Below are 17,431 nucleotides of genomic sequence, written 5' to 3' on the forward strand. Positions count from 1 at the left end.
ATTCATAACATTCTGAGTACTTGAGAATCCAAAAATTTTACAATCCAACAATATGATGTTTATTAAAATTTTCCTAAGAAATACACTGGTAAGCAAGGCACAGTGGCTCATGCTTGTAATCTCAGCACTTTGGGAAGCGGAGGCCTGTGGATTACTTGAGCTCAGGGGTTCAAGGCCAGTTTGGGTAACATGATGAAACCGCCTTGGCCAAAAATAAAAAATTACCTGGGCATGGTGGCTTGCACCTGTGGTCTCAGATACTCAGGAGGCTGAGGGTGGAGGATCACTGGAGCCCTGTAAGTCAAGGCTGCAGGGAGCTGTGATGGTGCCACTGCACTCCAGCCTGGGTGACAGAGTGACTCTGAAGAAAAAGAAAGGGCACTGATAAAAATTCTTTAGGATTGGAGGGACTGAAGAGGGAGAACTATTTTTATTCAAATTTTTTTTTTGGTTACAAATAATAGTGACTTAAGGACCATAACTAAATATAATTTCAAGGAGGGGCAACTCTTAGTGTCTCTTATAACCACTTCACACAGAATTTACTTTTACTGCTATGGTGATTTCTCTTTAGATTTCTTTCTGTATTTATTTACGCTTTTATTTTTTATGTATGGTGTATATATCTATGACTTTTTCTCTCTGATTTTATGAAACTGAAATTAAAGTGGAAATACTTCTATGCCCTGCTTTTTTCCATGTGCTATATATATATATCATCCTAAAATTACACATGGAAAAAAATTTAAAAGGATTTTATTATGAAACATTTCAAACATATAGAAAATTTGAAAAAAAAATTATGCCAGTACCCTAGACACACGATTTACATTCAAGAAGCATTAATATTTTGAAAAATTTAGTTATCTTTCATGTGGGGGTGGGGTGCATTTTAAAGTACATCAAAGACCAGATGCTTACTTGGACCTTTGTTTCAGGAAGTCCAAAGCTTACAGCACATTCTGGATAGCACTGGAGAGAAACCAACACGGGAGAGAAAGCAGCCAGCAGTTTTCTGGCACTCCCTTAGTTTGAAAAAATTTACATCACAAGAAAGCAAGCCTTCCTTTCACCTTTTAGGTGCAAACTGATCAACATAACCAGTAGGGCTACTATACTTCACAGAGCCTTGCTCCCAATAGATACTCAAAACATGCAGTTGAACTGAATTTCAGTTGTTATTTTAAAGCCGTGCTTGACAAGCGTATGTGACAAATGTACTTTCCTAATCTTCCTGAGAAGAGCAGTACTGTGTCTTACGGGCGAAAAAACCAGAGGAGCCAGGAGTGGAGGGTGCAATAAAACGCCTGCATTGGGGCAGATTGCCTCATTTTGAATCCCTGACTCCTCACTGTGCTTTGGGGAAAACTATGGAAATTTTCACTGCCTAGCTTATTAAAATGGACTGCTTAGCTGAAATATAGAGGCGTCCATGACAACTACCCGGAGGGCTTTGTTAATCATATTGCAGGACTCCACCCGCAGTTTCTGGTTCTGTAGGTCTAGGTGGGGCCGAAAACGTGCATTTCTAACAAATTCTATGGTGATAGTGACGCGACAGGTCCCGAGACAACAGGACACCCAAGGGACTCGAGGCAGGCGCTCAATAAATATTCACTATGAACATCAGCACCATCGAAGCCGCCCACCAGCAGGGGCCGCGGGGTATGCGCTGCAGGGAAGAGCACGGCCTCTGTCCAATGTCCCTGCCGGTACATCACTCCTCTGCAGGGACTAGGTAAGAACCGGGAGGCAGCCAGAGCAGCGCTCTCGCTGGATAACGGAAGAGGACCCCCTCGCCAACTTCCGCCTCTGGGGAAAAGCGGGGACCCTCCGCCACCTGAGTTCTGTTGTCTCGATTTCGCCGCAGTTTGCTTCTGGCCCGGGCGAGAACCTGTCCTCTGGGCAAGCCAGGGGTCGGTACAGGACTCCTATACCCCAAGGCGAGGCGAAGGCAGGTGCCGAGCGGTGGCCAGAGTCCGGCGCCCAAAGCCCGATGGGAGGGCGTGGCGGGGGAGGACGGTCCCGCCAGCTCCCAGGTCGGTTCCGAGCGCCCGCGGCCCGATGGCCGGGCGGAAGATGGCTGCCCGGAGCGCCGCGGACAGTCACGTGTCACGCCGGGCCCATCGCGCGCCCCTTCCCCCGCTCGCCAGGTCCCCGACCCCGCGGGAGGCACGGCCTCGGGCTGCCTCTAGGCCACCGAGGTGCGGCGCGGGCCGGCCAGGGACGGCGGGCATCGGGGCGGGAAGGCCAGCTCTCCCCGCTGTCCATCCTAACTTGGGCGCTGGGGCTCCGCTCGGGGAGCAGAGGAAAACCTTCCTTCAGGCGACTTGCACCAGGTGGGGCTACTGGGCATGCGCGGGCTCCGACCCCGGCCTAGCCGCTCTCCGGGTCTTCGCCGCAGCTCGGAGGGGCGGCGGAAGGTGGGGCCCAGGCGGGGCGGGGCGGCTCTGACGCAGTCGGAGTTTTCACCTCGCGCGGTTAGGGCTCTTGCGCCTCCGTCGCGCTCCCAGGCGTCGCCCGAGGCTTTTTTTTTCTGTTGTGGGAGAAAGATGAGAGTCTATGGTTAGAGGTTTGAAAATGGGCCGAATAGTCAGGTTGGCCGTTTCCTACGAATGATCCATTGGGCATTAATCCCAAGTGTCGCAGCCCTTGGGCTTGGTCGGAAAAAGAATCCAGTAGTAGTTCGCAAACTGGTGCCTGGCTTCCAGCAGGCTGAGTTTGCGTTCCCTGCTTTGTGACCAGCTCTAGCGGCTCCCGTCTCCAGCCCTGCCCCAAGGGATTTACCGTCCCTGATTGTAAAATCTGGCTCCCGCCAGGCCTTACTTAGTGGGCCCCTAAAAACGCTGGGGAAAGCGCCCGCCTCCTCAGTTTCCCATTACTTGAAAGTAAAATTCAAGGGGCCCAAACTGCGACTGTCCCTTGGTTCGGGGTCCCGCTCGGTCCCGGGAGGAGCCCCCCGCGGACCCCGCCCGGCCGGCCCGCCCCCCCGGCCGCAGTGAACACCCGGAGGAGCGGAGTCGCGTCGCGCGGGAAGCCGGGCCGGCTCGGGCAGCGGACTGGGCATGCTCGGCAGCCCGGGAGGCTCGCGGTGGCAAGTCGAAAGCGTTCGCACCAGCGGGGCAGCGGCTGCGGGCGGCAGGCGGCGGGCAGGTCGGGAGTGAGAAGGACCGGCCCGGGCTGACTGCTCTCCCCTCGCGCCTAGGGAGGCGGTCGGAGAGCGCGATTGGGGTGCGGAGCCCCGACGCTGCCCTGCCCCGGATTTCATTCCGCGGCAGGGGGCTCCGCGAGCGGAATTCCGGCGGCTGCCGTGACTCCAGTGCAAGTGAGTCGTGGGGCAGGGACAGACAGCCGGCCTCACGGTTGCGGGGGCCGATCGGACACCTGTCTCGCGGGCCCGGCCTTATGCCGGGGAGCAGCGGGCGGGCTGCCCTGGGGCGAGGGGGCGTGAGCGCAGCCCGCGCGGTGCCGCGCGCGTACCTGGCGGGCAGTCCTCCAGAGCTGCTGCTCCCCGTGGGTGGGCACAGCGGGGAGGTCCGGCGGCCGGGATCCGGGCTCGGAGGGGGCGGGCCGCCGGCGGGGCTCCCCGGCTAAGTTGGGGCGGGGAGGAAGGAGGAGGCGTCAGTGGGCACCTTTTCAGAGCTACTGCGTGCGGGCTGGAAGGCTGCCTGGTGTCGGATTGGGGCGATCGGGAGGCGGGGAGCCTTTGGGCAGTAGCACGCCTGGGGTCCGGAGACCCCCCCCAGGGGCCGACTCCAATCACGGCTCCACCCCCACAGCCTAGGTGGCGGTGTGACAGTTGGTACCTTCGGGCCAGATCGCAGCCGGCCAGGCGCCCACTATTTCGGGATCCCCCCACCGTAGCCCCTCGATGCCCCCTGACGACAAAACAGGTGGGACCCCCCTCCCCGAGGAGCGCTCCCCTTCTCTCCAGGCGGCGTAACAGCCCGCCAGGCTCGCGGGCGGCTCTGAGACCCCGCAGGGCTGCCCCCGCGGGGCGGGGACGTTTAGGGGCAAGGCCTGGAGGGGCATCGGCGCAGCCCAGCACTGGACAGTCTCTCCAGGACGCCGCTTTTCCGTGACATAGGGGGTCTGCGCTATCCCCCAGCGACGTGTCAAGGGCAAAACAGCAGCAGCAGCGGCTGCCTCTCCCACCGTCTTAACCCGAACTCGGGCTTGTGGCGTCTTCCCGTGGGCCGGATAGAGTGCCCTAGTCCAGCTAACGGATTCAGCCTGGAGCGTTCTGGTGAATGCTGCTTTCCTCTTTGGTGCCGCGAAGTAGAAATCGGGATAAGGGTTGTCGTGGCCGGAGGGAGCGAAGAGAATCCAGGCAGGTGCTTCTCAGATGTTTCTTTTCACCTTCAAACAGTACAGACTTCAGCGGTACACGCTTACGAAACCAAGTGAAGGCTGCTTTCTGAAAGGGAAGTTTATTTTCTATGTTCTGGGGCCTGTCGACTATTTTAGCTCCCTTGACATTTACCTTCCTGGACCTTTAAAGCTGTTTGGACAGGTTATTTTGCTTTTAGGTTTGGGGATGTTTCTAGTTGGCTCCCTGGATGTGGAAGTGGCGAATGTCTGATGTGCTGTGCTGTGAACTCCCCACGCTTCCTGGCACTGGGGGTTGAAACATTCAGGGGGGACTGAGTGGGCCGAAGGAGAGGAGTGGGACTGGTGACGTAGGAACGCGATGGGTGTTGCCTAGAGCTGCCCAGATGGAAAGGGGTTGGCGGCTGTTTTGGCCTGTGCAGAAGGGGAGAGGGCGGGGCGTTTCATTGGTCGGGGTGTGAAACGTCCACGGGCGAAGGCTGCGGGGGATGGGTGCCTGTCTGGTCAGTGCTCCAAGGGAAGCCCAGGGATGTTTGGTGATTCAGCAGGTGGCAGCCTTCCAGCTCTGAAGACATGCCGTGGCCAAGCAAAGAAGCAAGCAAGCAAGCAAGCAAGCAAGCAAGCAAGCAGCAGCCTGTGCCTGCTGTCGGAGGCGCCAGCTTTGGGGGAACCTCCAGGTGCTGCCTTCTGCCTGTGGCAACTCACTTGTCTTATCTTGCTTCCTGTTTAGCTCTGGAGGCCCTGGTATTTCGAGTTTCCTTACTGCGCCTCTTAAAATATACAGCAATATATAGCATGTTTTTGAGTCTCTGCATCTCTGTGACCTGCTGGGTAGCAGGGGGGTGGCTGCTGCCGCCATGCAGTTTAAGTAGTTACTCTGCAGAAAGTGACAGTGATATGTAAAAACAGTGAAGTGGCCTTTCCTTCCATTTCTGCTTCACAGAATAGAAATTTATGTTTTTAGTAAAATAGTAAGATACATTTCTGCAACTCTTCAGTGATGATAGTGAGCTATTTGAAATTTCCTGAAACTTTTTAATAAAAGACATTAACTCCAGAGATGTATTAAATTGACATCAGAGGGACACGGTTATTAAACCAGTATCTTACTCATTGGAGGATTTCTAGCATCTTGCACAGTGTCTAACTTGTATTCAATACATGCCTCTGCAGCTGAAATTTTAAAAATTCTTCATAACAGAAGAGTTTACCAGTATTTACCATGTTTATCATCTATTTTTAAGTCTGTATTAATATGGTTAGAGTAAAATATATGCATCAATACCTTTGCACATTGACATTTAAAGAATATTTATGTTTTCATAAGACATGATTGCTGGGTTGACCATAAACATTCAATTTTAGCTTGAAAACTTGATTCTTTTACTTTTCTGGTTAAATTTATTAATTTTCAAACTTGGGGCAGATCCTACATTTCAGCTAGAGAAATGGTGTGCTTTGTTAACATACGTCATGAAAACCAAACGGACTCCTGACTCCTAAGTATAGCCATCAGTTTTTTTTGGTTTGTTTTTCTTTTGAGACAGGGTTTTATTCTGTCACCCAGGATGGAGTGCAGTGGTACAATCTTGGCTCACTGTAGCTTTGAACTCTCCAGGCTCAGGGGATTCTCTTACCTCAGCCTCCTGAGTAGCTGGGACTACACGCACGCACCACTAAGCCCAGCTACTTTTTTTGTAGAGATAGGGTTTTGTTATGTTGCCCAGGCTGGTCCCAAACTCCTGGGCTCAAGTAATCCTCTCGCCTTGGCCTCTCAAAGTGCTGGGATTACAGGTGTGAGTCACTGCACCTAGCAGTATTATTATTATTATTATTTTTAACTAAAAAGTGCTCCTGTTGCATGTCAAATGCTTTAACTTAGAAGACTTCATTTTATACATAACATTTCAGGAAAACTCTGAAAAGTGCTGCTATAGAAAAGCTGAAAGAGTATTTTGGGAATAAAAATTCTGGATTGTTTGCACACAGGGATCAATGCCCTGGTCTTTAGGAGGGAGGCATGAGTGTGCTGCCAGTTCATTCTGCTCTTTACCATCACTGTCTGTTCCTTCCTCCAATTGTTTAGGTATTTCTTCTTCTCCTAAAGATGTATTTTCTTGGCATGAGCTTGCTTTTTAAAGCAATCTTGTCAGAAGAATCTGTTGCATTTTCTCACACAAATTTGATCAATGGTGATTTTTATTTTTTGATTGCCATATACACTTTCCCACCACTTCATATGGCAAACTATTCAGTGGCTCTTGTGTCCTTGTGGGGGCATAACATGTTATAGATGGCTATGCCTTTTTTGGATGGTAGCTATAGCCATAACAGTCTCTTCTGGAGGAACTTTTATGACATGCTGGTCTTCAAGATTTTTGGCTTTCCTATTAAAGGCTTTTGGTCAGGAATATAAATGGCTATTTCTCCTCTCTAAGAGCATCCCTGTAAAGGTTGTTACCTCCATTAAGCTACCCAGTCACAAGAGGACCTTATTTTGGATCAGCCCACTTGGATGTGGGAGTTGGGAGGCAGCATTGGATGTCAGGGAGGAGAGAGTGAAGAAAGGGAAAGAGAAGGGTGGGCGGAGCCCCAGGAAGGTAGCTTGGTTTTATAACTGACTTCTGGATTCAGTAAAGCTGCATTGAATGGTGCTGATGAATAAGTGTGGCTCAGGCCCTGCTGGAATGGTTTGCTGTTCTCCCAGTCCTCCATCTCCACAGATAAACACATCACACACAGACAGTCGCACACAGATCCACAGACACAGAGACTCACACAGACAGCGAAGAGAAAGACACAGAGAAAGAGACACACACACTCTGCCAAAAGCCAAGAGCACCAGTGTCTTTTTAAACTAATATGTCAAAGGGAAAATCCAGGGCTCAGTAGCAGGTTTGATTTTGGGGGCCTGAAATCACCCCAAGCTTGTATTGAGAAAGATTCCCCTCCACTCTCAGTGACAAGATGATCTACTCCCTTAATGATGTAAAGCCACAAGGGCTTTAACTGAAGCAACCATTATACGTACAGACAGGTGAGTGGAGATTTAGATAATTTGGGTGATTTACCTTTTAGACTCCTGATGCTGAGAGCTGAGCTCACATTCCAGTTCTTGGCACAGGATCCTCTCACTGTGCAAAAGCCCCTTGCTTGTTTTACGTTTTTCTCCTTCATTCCCCTCCCACCACCCCCCAGGCCCCTCTCCCCCAGAGGAGCCTTCTCTCCAGTGCAGGATATGTTCTTGCATATGTATGTATTTTGTTAAAGATGTTGAGTTACTTTGTTTGTTTTTGATTTACATAAGTGGTTCTGTGCTATAGATTTCATTCTTCTTTTATTCAACATTAGAGCTTTTTATTATGGAAATTTGCAGGCATTCATAAAAGTCAGAAGAACCTTAACATTTTATTTGTGAGATCCTTGTTAGTGCAGGTTTATCTAGTGCGTTGCCTTGACTGCTGCTTTGTGGGGCTGGTCTTTTATGTGTCTCCTACTTTTACTTACCCATTTCCCTAATGATGGATGCTTAACTCACCTCCACTCCTGCTACCACTAGCAAACATCCTGTATACATTTTCTTTCTTTTTTTTCTTTTTTTTGAGACAGAGTCTCGGTCTGTCGCCCAGGCAGGTGTGCAGTGGCATGATCTTGGCTCACTGCAGCCTCTGCCTCTTAGGCTCAAGAGACTCTCCTACCTCAGCCTCCTGAGTAGCTGGGTCTGTGTGCATTTTCTTAATGATCTGGTTGAGAATATCCCTAGGGTAGTGGTTCTTAAAGTATGGTCCACACCTGGCAGCATCGGCATCAACTCTGAACTGTTAGAAATACAGATTCTTGGGTCCTAACATTCCAGAATTCCTGAATCAGAAACCCTGAACTGTGTTTCAGCATGCCCAGGTTGGAGATTCTGATACATGGGAAAGTTTGAGAACCGCTGCTCTAAGGGTATGTACTTAGGAGTGGGATGGCTGAGTAATGGTGTACAAACATACCTGTTTTTACTAAACACTGCTAAATTACTCTCCAGAGTTGCTCAGCTGCTTTCTGTTCCACATCAGTGCACAAGGGTTCCTGATTCCCCACGTTCTTACTCAAATTTGTTATTAACCAACTTTCTAGTTTTACCAATGTTTGGTGGCTGTAAAGTGGGATCTCATTGGGTTTTCTTTTTGTGAACTTATATGATTTCTTAGTAAATTTGAACTCTTTTAATATATTCGTTAGTGATTATAATTTCTTTGACTAGCCATACTTGCTTTTCCTAATGTGGTGATTTGCAGATTTTTTTGGTATATTCTAGATGTTAATCTCATCCTGTCATCTGTTTATCAACTTTGTCAATGGTAACTTTGAGAAATTTTTAGTTTTGATATAGCCCCAGTCCATTAATTTTTGCCTTAGGTTGCACTGTAAGAGTATAAGATATTTTTCCTTACCCCAAGATTACAAAGATATTCTGTATTCTGTCAGCTTTCCAGTTTTACCTTTCACATTGAGGGCTTTATTCTATTTGAGGTTCATCTTCATATATGGGAAAACAAAGGAATCTCACATTATTTTTTTCCTTTCCATTCTGTGAGACAGTTTTCCTAAATCATCTATTAAACAGTGTATTCTTTCCTTCATATAGTTTTGTGGAGCCACTTTTATCATAACTCAGGTTCCCACAGACACACATTAGTTTACTTTTTCAACTTTATTAAGAGTTATTAAGGCTGAGCGTGGTGGCTCAATGCCTGTAATCCCAGCACTTTGGGAGACTGAGGTGGGAGGATTGTTTGAGTCCAGGAGTTCAAGACCAGCCTGGGCAACATGGAGAGATCCTGTCTCTAAAAAAAAAAAAAAAAATTAAGCCAGGGCCAGGTGCAGTGGCTCACACCTGTAATCCCAGCATTTTGGGAGGCTGAAGCAGGTGGATTGCTTGAGCCCAGGAATTCAAGAACAGAGAACAGCCTGGTCAAAACCCTGTCTGAACAAAAAATACAAAAATTAGCCTGGCTAATTGGTATAGTCCTAGCTACTCGGGAGACTGAGGTGGGAGGATTGCTTGAGCTCAGGAGGCGGAGTTTGCAGTGAGCCCAGATTGCACCACTGCACTCCATCCTGGGTGACAGAGTGAGACCCTGTCTCATAAATAAATAAATACATAAATAAAAAGAAGAGTTGTAACTTATATAGGTAAACTAAATCCATTCAAAGCATACAGCTTGATTACTTTTGACAGATGTACATACCTGTGAAACCATCACAGTGAAGATACAGAGCATTTCCATCACCCCAAAATTGCCCTTGGGCCCCTTTGTAATCCCTTTGTCCCCAGACTTAAGCAACCACTGATATGCTGTCACTGTAGTTTAGTTTGTGTTTTCTAGAATTTTATGTAAATGGACCATACAGTATAGTACCATTTTGTGTCTGGTTCCTTTCATTCAACATACTGATTTTTAAAAATCTTTTTAAATTATGATAAAATACACATAACATAAAATTTATCATTTAACCATTTTAAGTGTATAATTCAGTGGCATCAAGTACATTTACATTGTTGTCACCACTATGCATTTCCAGAACATTTTTTATCACCCCAAACTGAAATTGTCCCCATTGCTTGCAACATACTGATACCAGTCATCTGTTTGTTTTTATGCCCCCCCAATTTTTTTTTATTATAGCATTGCAGTGTGTTTTATATGGCAGAATGAGCCCCTACTTTTCTTTATACTTTGACTTGGTTATTTGTGGATCTTTATAATTCCATATGCATTTTGGAATGCTTATTAAGTTCTCAACAAAGTTAGGAAAGTGTGATGGGCATTGCATTGAATATATAATATGATTTTTCTGTCTAATATTGTAAGATTTTCTGTCTTATTGTAATTCTGTCCATGAACATGGTCATCATTTCATCTTTTTAAAAATGACTTTTTAATAGAGTTTCAAATTTTCTGTCATGATAACATTTTTTATAAAGGTTGCTTTGAGGATAATTTGAATCTTGGCACCTTAGTCTCCACATTAGAGGGAGGCTAATAGGTGTTTTGGGACAGATCTTTTAAAATCTTCCTTCATTTATCAGCCTGTAATGACATTGGTGAAATTACTCACCCCTGGTAGGCCCTGGTTCCTCTTTCCTCAAACTGGAATAACAACACTCGCCCCCCCCTCCGCCTTATGGAGGCTGCTGAAGGGTTTAAAAGATATTGTAGGAGATGCTTGGAGTACAGATCTTGAAACAGAGTTGTTGCTTAGGTTATGTTGGTGGAATACCTCCCCTAATGCTGGTTTTAAATAGCATAAACTGGCTGGGTATGGTAGTTCACACCTGTAATCCCAGCACTTTGGGAGGCCGAGGTGGGAGGATCACTTGAGCCCAGAAGTTTGAGGCCAGTCTGGGCAACACGGTGAGTCCCTGTCTCTACTAAATAAATAAATAAATAAATAAATACATAAAATTAGCCAGTTGTGGTGGTGTTCACCTGTAGTCCCAGCTACTTGGGGCAGGGGGGGCTGATGTGGGAGGCTTGTTCGAGCCTGGAGGTTGAGGCTGTGATGAGCTGTGACCACGCTACTGTACTCCAGCCTGAATGACAGAGCAAGACCCTGTTTCAAAAAATAAATAAAATAAATCTCGTAAACTTAATACTTTTGTCTGTTTTTAAGGGTTGATAATAAAGAAGAGTCAGAAAAGCAAAGTGAATTAGCTAGCCAATGAATGTGTAACACTCTCTAAGACTACATTTGCAAGCCCATGTTTCTGCCTAGTTTTGTTGGGTTTCACAAAAAATATGGGTACTTCCAAAGAATTTTACAGTCGACTGGGGAAGAAAAGGCTAATATGCAAGAAACAATTAGAGAACTCTATGTGACAGATGGTATATAATTAGAGGTGAAGTGGTGCAGTGCCAGGGGAGTTATGAGAGGAGAGAAATTCTGCTCTGTGAAGTTTTGATTTGGCTTGGGTGGAACTAGTTTAGGGAGGGGAGAAGGCGCTGGAGAAACCAAGTAGAATTATCATTTCTGTTGGGAGCCTTGAGGGCCCAGCATTGAATCCCATGACAGTGGATATTGTGCCCAAACATAAGTATCTCAAAATCAGTGCTGTGGGATTGGTGATAAATAGTTAGAAGATGCCTAGATAAGCAATAGCTCTCTGTCTTATAGTACAGTGGTGAAGAGCCCTGACCCTGGACCCTGGGTTTGGATCTCAGCCTCATCGTGTAGAAGCTGTGGGACCTTAGGCAGGTTATGCAAACCTTCTGCACCTCAGTTTCCCCAACTCTCTGGTAGGTGTCATAACAGCAGCCATCCTACAGGGTTATTGTGGGGACTATATTAACATTTATAAGGTACTGAATGCCTGGCATGGTAACCACAACATAAATGTTAGCTGTTATTATGACAACTTTTGTTAATATTCGTCACGTTCCTCCTGTACCTCTCTTGAGGTGTGTGAGGCTTTATGCCCCAGAATTGGATGGCTTTTGTCCGGAAAGACCTGGTTGGAGGCTGTACAAATTTATAGAATGGGCTTTTTCCACATGTCGGCAGGCATTCAGTGGGCGCTCAGGTTGCAGACTGAACAAGTAAATACTGAAAGACAGTGGAGCCAGGTGCATTCTCTGTCATTCCTGGATGTCCTCACTCAGGGCTCTGGAATTGAGTGGGGAGAAAAAGTCAGGTGGTAAGCATTCAGGAAGCGAATTTTATTTTGCTATATTCCTAGTTCTGATTAGACCTTTTGGCAGAGATGTCGGAATCACAGGGATTCACACTTGTTGATGGCTAACTGCATGCCAGACACTTTCTAAGTCCTTGACCCAATGAAATGGATATTGTCATCATACCTTTTTTGAGGACAAAGAGAGTGGGGCAGAAGTAATTTGCCCAAGAAAGTAGGAAAAAGAATGCCCTGGAGTTTAGTGTTTGGGGCCTTTGCCAGGTGGCAGAAATAACAGAAGTAGGTACTGTTGGTGGAGAGCCAGTACCTTTATATAAAGCGTTGTAATACACAGGTTAGCCCAGCAGGGCATTCCCATGACCTCAGATGTTTATCAGGTGAAGCCAGTGGCTCTCAGATTTCAGCGTGTATCAGAATCACTTGAAGGCTGCTTACAACGCCCAGGGCTGGGACCCACCTCTGCCAGAGTTTCTGAGGCAAAGAGCTTGGGGCAGGTGGCAGTGGGCAGTTGACATGTCTAATGTGTTCCTGGATGCTGTCATGCTGCTGGTCTGGGGACCACTCTTTGCCAACCACTGCCATCAGCAGTGCCCACGTCAGCGAGGAGCCAGCTGCTCCTACTTCTAGTTACAGTCAGGTGGGATGATTTCAGATTTAGACATTGGAAGTGCCTTCCGCCTCATGAAATAAAAACTGAACTCATGTGGTCCTGTTTATCAGAGGGGTGTCTGAGCCAGTCCAGAGCAGAAACTTGCTTTTCCTGCTCACCAGTGGTTCTGGCATGGCTCAGGAGAGATGATCCCAAGGTGGAGAGAAAACTTGGAAATATAAGTCAACACTCATTAGAAGCTTGGAGTGCCATCATTACATCCCATCTTAGGAAGATGGCCTCATTTATTTTTGTTATTTTTCATTCCCCCTTCCATTGGCAAAAAAAAAAAAGAAAGACTTCCTGTTCACCACTTATCCCCATGGAGGAATTTAGGCACAGACAAATTAAAAGTATATTGAGATACATAACCTGACAGTGGAGAGGCAGAAGATAATCTTATTTGCCTAGTTTAATTATAGCAGAAAACTGTGTTTGTAGGAAAAAAGAGCTTTGTACAGCTTTCCTCCAGCTGCCACGAGGTCACATAGCTACAATGTGTACCAAGCTTAGTACAGCACCTACACACATTAAGCTCTCAAGAAGTATGAATAGTTATTATTATAGCAGAAGTTTTCTGTCTTGCAATCCAGGCTACATTTTTTCCTATTTGAAAAAATGTTACATATATAAAACCTTGGGACGAAAACCTTTTAGAATTTAAATATTTTGTAGGAACTCAGGATTTAGAAAGAACTCGGAGGTGAACAATACAAGTAAGTTGTATTTGGGAAGAAACACTGGTTTAGATTTTTCTCTGTGCTAGTTATCAGGACTCTCCTGTGACCCTGTCAGCCTGTAACAGCTCGTTTGCTTGGTGAGGGAATGTGGCAGGGCAGAGAGGATGGGGGGATTGCCAGGGGCCGACTGAAGAGGCTAGAGAGGCCTGTTCAGGTGTGGAGACACTCTCCAGTCTGGTCTTTTTATAACTCAGGGTTGACAGTGGCAGTAAATATGTGTTGAGAATCCCCTATGGGCCAGTTTCCCTGGTGAGCTTTGAGATACAGAGATGAGTGCGATGGGGTCTGGGTCTTTGAGGGATCAGTGGGGAGACAGACATGTCCACAGATGATGTCATCACCAAGTAGTGAGTACAGTATCAAAGCTGCACACCTAGCCTCCCTGGGTCAGGGGTGGGATGACTGGACAGAGGTCACCTGCCCAGGTTCCCTGTGTCAGCAGAGTGCACAGAAGGGAATCCATACCATAGGTCAGTGTAGATGGAGCCAGAAGTGGCATTTTTTTGGTTTTTATTTTCTTTTGTTTTAGGGTTGAAAGCCACACGAGGTTTCCATTTTTAGTGACATAATCCTGACAGCAGAGACAAGCCTAGGAAGATGTGTGCTATAAGTGGTCAGCCCCCAAAGGGAGAATCAGAGCTGGGACTGCACTTCAAAACTACTTGGGGAGTTACAAGAGTGCTTAAGAGTTTACTTTCTTTGTTTTTAAAAAACGTGGCTATGAGGTCAGGAATTCGAGATCAGCCTGGCCAGCATGTTGAAACCCCATCTCTACTAAAAATACAAGAATTAGCCTGGCATGGAGGCGCACGCCTGTAATCCTAGCTACTCAGGAGCCCGAGGCAGGAGAATTGCTTGAATCCACGAAGCAGAGGCTGCAGTGAGCCGCGATCACGCCACTGAACTCCAGCCTGGGCGACAGAGTGAGGCTGTGTCTCAGAACAACAACAACAACAACAACAACAACAAACAACAAAGTGGCTAAATGTTAGCTATCTGCTAGGAATGTAAAACCTGGAGAAGATTAACGACTTTCTATCTTTAAGATAAATCAACTTTTAAAAGAAAGACTCTATTAAAAACAAAGTTTTATTTTATTTTCCCTGAATTTTTGGCTAAGTGTGAAATTCCCCTTTCATTTGTGTTTTCAGTGGTTCCAGTTCCTTGTTTTCTTTTTTCTCCCCTCCACTCCTCCTTTTCGCCAGCTGCTTATTATTCATTAACAAAAGAAGCTGATTTCAGCACTACCTTCCCCAGTCCTATTTAATTTCATGTCCAGACCACTTTATAGAAATAGCAATAAGCTGTTTGCATTTCCCAGGTTGTAATGGATATTCCTTCTGGCAGGCTGTCTCCATTAAGGGAGCAAAATGTGGATGTTCAGTCTTCTAAAAGTTTCATGCAGGTATTCTATGTGAATCCATGAAGACGGGATGTTACAACAAATCTCAGGTTAAGGGGTGGAGGATCCTCAGCTAAGCTTGGCAGGTGGAAGATGCTTAAATTTGGAAGGGAGTTCCCAATAGTCACAGATGGAGATGGAGGGATTGAAGAAAAAAGCCCTGGGGCAGGATGGTAGAGAACAAACCTCAAGAAAACTATCTCCTAAGGAAGTGGTGGGGAGGGCTAGCTGAAGTGGTACCCACCCCCACTGGCAGGGGGCTGGGTGAAAGCAGCAGAGGCAGGAGAAATCAGGACTGGGAGGGAGATAGGGTGGGAAGGCAGGCTTTACCCACAGCTTCTTTCCCCCTAACAGACACAGGCTGACAGTTTAGGCAGGAGTTGGAAAAGGGGATGGGGGGTGCCAGTGTGTCTGAGGCCAACAGAGAAGAGGAATGTTTTACTCCTGAGGAAACCAGGAGGGGAGAGGGAAGGGTGGAGGAAAGGCAGGGGGCAGCGGCAGGGATGAAGGTGCACAGGCAGGTGGAGGATGACTGGAGAGCAGAGATGCTTGGGATGCTGGAGAAAAGGCCATGGGACCAGAAGAGGATTGTGAAAGAAACAGTCTGTATAGAGGACCCACGGCCTTCAGCCCAAGTCAGGCTGTCCTGGTCATCTGAGACAGAGGCAGAGTAGGTGAGGGCAGTGAGGAAAGATGCTGCTGGCTGTCCAAGCACACTGGTGAGGTAGTAACGCAATTTCTGAGCCATTTGTAAGATGTCAGGACACCCAGGGTCTTCTAGATAACAGGAACTGGGAAGGCAAGGACCCAGGGGCCCTGATTTTGAAAGCCAGCTGAGGAGTGACGAAGAACAGTGGGCTTGGGTTGAAATCGTTTTGGGGCAGTGGCTTTCTCATGTGAAATGGGGATAATAACCACTATGTCACAAGTGTCGTGGTGTGAATACCCTTGGCGTGTGTCCACAGTAGTACAGGGTTGCATTCTGCAGTTGTTGAGGTGGCCTTGGGATGTGGCAGCAGAGGGTGACCCTGAGATTTCCTGTAAGAGAGAGTGCGTGTTGATTCCCTTTCCTCTCCTGGGTGGCGTGTTGACCATTCATTTGACTAGATGGACCATAAGTGAGATGGGCTATTGCACAGGCACTATCTGTACCCAGTTTTCTGGCCATGTGTTGTCGAGATTTTCACCACGTGGACTGCATAGTCCCTTCCTCTGTGTTTCTACCTGATCTTATCCCAGAGCCTGTCCCTATTATTCCCCTGGCTATTAGTTCACTCTATACACCCCCAGACCCAAGTACACAGAATGTCCCCTGTATGCCATTGCTTTTTGTGGAAGCCTTTGTAGATGGCCTCCATCTCTAGCCTGAGCCTTCAGAATTGTGGAGACTGGCAGCTTTGACTTTGAACGAGGCCAGGATACAGGTGTGAACAAAGCAAAGTCTCAGCCCGTATGGAGTTTTCTTGGTAAGGGTCAGACCGACAATAATCAAATAAGCAAATATGTAGCATGTCGGGTTGTCAGGAGGCAAAACCTCACCTGTGCCTCAGAATGTCTCTGCCACCTGTTCACAAGGTTGGTAATTTAACATTTGCTTTACTGCTGTGGTCCATGTAGTGACACCTGAGTTACTTTGAAAGGCTCTACAAAGTTCCAAGCAGTTGGCTGGGCAGTGTTCCAGGTTTCCATAGGGGCCTCAGCATGGCCGGCTTTCCCTCTCCCTTTGATTTTAGAAACAGGCAGGATCGTGAGAACGCTCTCAGGAGTTTCTCAAGCCTCATTTTGCTCATTCGTTTCAAGGCCCTATCTGTGGCCCACAGGTTCTTATTGGGGGTCCCTGGATGGGTTTCCTGAAGCCACCATGTATTTAAGTGTATTTTGGGGGCCAGTGCATCTAAAACTCTCATTAAATTCACCAGGAAGGTATTTAAAAGGCCCATTTTTTATGAAAGTGGATAAAAAGTGCAAATTATGCCATGGAAAGTTCCTTCATATTTCTATCTTTCTCTTTTTAGAGGAACTAATGGGAAGTGACTAGGTAAAAGGGGGTGAGGCAGACACACACTGACAGCCTTGTTGTAGTTCTGTGCGGCTTGACGTTTCTGTGTCTTACGGGTGGGACGGGAAACAAAATGATACCGCTGGCATCACTGGAAGACCATTTGACTTAGTAGAAGCAAAGGCGGGGAGGTGCGTATGATGCTACAATGTGCTTCTGTCTTCCACTGAGCAAGAAGAGGAGGTTGAGCCATTGGGAGGAGCACAGAGGCCCCTTGGAGCAGTTGCTGCTTCTCAGATTTCTGTGTCTGATGGGTCCCGAAGATAGGTCTGGAGCTTTGGCTGCTGATGCCAAAGGCACCTGTTTTAGGAGATTGCTCTGCTTGAGAAGTCCATAGTAGCTTACCTAAATAGTAAAGTTCATGACTACTGCCTTCAAGATAAGGGTCTAGAGGGTAGCTTTGAAGAGTGAGACCGTAGATGCTCACACACTCTTTGACCCAGCAATTCTACTTTTAGGGGCTTATTTTAAGAAATAATCAAGGTCATTATTCATCCCAGAGCTCTTTATCATAGTGAAAAGTTGGAAATGTAATATTAAAATATAGGGGATTGGTTAAACAAATTATGTA

At 47.1% G+C, this 17,431-nt stretch overlaps 1 protein-coding gene across 5 annotated transcripts in view; it reads left to right on the plus strand.

Moving 5' to 3' along the window:
• Positions 1 to 1,449: 1,449 nt before the first annotated feature.
• The window catches only part of SGMS1 (sphingomyelin synthase 1), a 313,766-nt gene continuing 297,784 nt past the window's right edge, over positions 1,450 to 17,431 (plus strand). Inside the window, exons 1-2 of one of the 5 annotated variants that reach the window (XM_063709740.1) lie at positions 3,121 to 3,325; positions 3,780 to 4,334. The gene's annotated coding sequence lies outside the window, so the exon portion shown is untranslated. Of the gene's footprint in view, positions 1,739 to 2,053; positions 2,340 to 3,002; positions 3,326 to 3,585; positions 4,335 to 17,431 lie in introns of those variants that run through there. The other 4 variants (XM_019035024.4, XM_019035025.4, XM_004049419.5 and 1 more) reach the window with 4 other exon arrangements.

This window comes from Gorilla gorilla, chromosome 8, assembly GCF_029281585.2.
Source record: "Gorilla gorilla gorilla isolate KB3781 chromosome 8, NHGRI_mGorGor1-v2.1_pri, whole genome shotgun sequence".
Classification (NCBI taxonomy): domain Eukaryota; kingdom Metazoa; phylum Chordata; class Mammalia; order Primates; family Hominidae; genus Gorilla; species Gorilla gorilla.